The sequence below is a fragment of the Chanodichthys erythropterus genome, chromosome 8, assembly GCF_024489055.1.
Source record: "Chanodichthys erythropterus isolate Z2021 chromosome 8, ASM2448905v1, whole genome shotgun sequence".
Lineage (NCBI taxonomy): Eukaryota > Metazoa > Chordata > Actinopteri > Cypriniformes > Xenocyprididae > Chanodichthys > Chanodichthys erythropterus.
Window position 1 is genome coordinate 27391864 of NC_090228.1, and position 2046 is coordinate 27393909.

Here is a 2046-nt window from a genome sequence, read left to right on the forward strand (position 1 = left end):
TGCGGGATTCCCTAAACACGGGTCTCGTTCCGCTCGAAGACGCCCCCCGACGAGCGGAGGGCGCGACGAGGACGGATCGGCCGCTCATAGGGCACGTGCGGAACATCCCTCCCCCCCTTTGGTGGGGGCGAAGACGGGACATGGAACATGGGGGTGGCCGCTGGGTCGCGACCGTAACCGGGAAAGGCGTACCTTTTTCGGCAGGGGGGGGGCGCGGGGCGAAGGGGAGAGCCCGTTGACTTGCATGGGGGGGTGTGAAAAAGCCCCCAGCGTCCGAGCCTCCTTCTCCGCCGCCGGCCGCCCCGCCGTAGCGGACCGTCGGGTCTGACCGGCCGTCTGAGTCTGCCCCTGAGGGGAGAGAGGGGCGGCAGGGGGGGGCCCAAATGGGTCTCCGACGCACGCCGGCTCTCGGTTTACAACGCGCAAGGCGGGGAGGTTCGCTATGCCCACAGCGGTCGTCTCCGACCGGGCAGAGGCCTACCCCTGGCGCGTCACACGCTCCGTTCGACCAGCAAAGTGGGGTGCGCCCCGACCATATCGAGCCTCAGGAGGAGGGGCGCGCTCCTCCAGGCCCGCTGAGGGTTTATTTGCTGGGACCATCAACACCACCACCACCACCAGCTTCACTCTCGTTTTTCTTTCTAAGTCCGTGGGAGCTTCTCCTCCCCAACACCGTGATGGCCTGATTTCGACGCTTCTGCGCTGTACGCTTACTTCGGTAAGGCGTACAGTTCCGAAAATCCCACGGACTGACTATAGGTCTTCGATGGGACGGTAGGTTGGGAAGATAGTGGAGGTTTGGACACGCAACTCATTTTTGGGACTTTGACTTTTCCCCCCAGGTTGGGTTATTCGTACACAGGTGGAGTGTGCTCTCCTCCACCTCACCATTTTCGTACACAAGTAGAGTGTGCTGTCCTCCGCCTCACCACCTCTCATTTCCGAAAAGCCCACGGACTGACTATAGATCTTGGATGGTACGGCAGGTTGGGAGGATAATGGAGCTTTGGACACGCAACTCATTTTTTGGGACTTTGGCATTTTGCTACCCCCCAGGTTGGGTTCTTCGTACACGGGTGGAGTGTGCTCTCTTCCGCCTCACCACCTACTTATTCTCTGGCAGTCTTTTCGTGCACGGGTCTCCACTCACCCGTGTTTGAGGAGGTTTTTACCTCCTGTGGGGAGAGAGTCACCCATCTCTCCCCCCCCCCCAGCATTCGTGCTGGACCCGACATCACGCCAGAGCGGCCGCCGGGGGGTGGGACGACAAGCATATGGTAGCCTCTGGGGTGCCGCACTGGTTTTAACGAGGCGACCGTACCATCGAGGGGAGATGGGTCGGCCGGGGACCGGGACAACCGCGACACGGGCGGGGTTCCCCACACACGGGTCTCGCTCCGCAACGAGGGCGGCTCGGCCGTTCGTGGGGCGCATGCAGTGCCCGTCCCGTTACGGGGGGCCACAGAACTGGAAGAACGCACTTGTTACGGGGCGCGGGCGATGGCCAGCTCTATGACGTGCATGGGGGGTGTCACGAGGCCCCCAGCGTCTGAACCGAACCACCGTCGCAAACGCCACCGCGGCGGACGCTCGAGCTAGACCGGCCGTCTGAGTCTTTCATCCCGAGCCGCGCGGGGCCAGCCCCCAGAGGGACGGGTCCCTGACGCTGGCTCAAGCTCCGAAGCGCGAGGCAGGGAGGTTCGCTCTGCCCACAGCGGTCGTCTCCGACCGGGCAGAGGCCTACCCCTGGCGCGACACTCGCTCCAATCTGCCAGAATAAAACAACAAAGGGTGCGTCCCAGCCATACCGAGCCCGAGGAGGAGGGACGAGCTCCCCCCCCGGCCCGTCTCGCCGAACATTTGCTAGAGTCAACCTTTAACAGGGTGGGCGCAACGGCCGGGGGGGAGCTCGTCCCTCCTCCACGTCTTTTCTGACACCTCATTAACGGAGGAATTCCTTCGAGGGGGAGTGGCTTCAAATCTCTTTCTCCCCCAAACGCCCCTGGGCCAGGCGCTCTCGTTTTTCCCTCACCCATTTTTCATAAT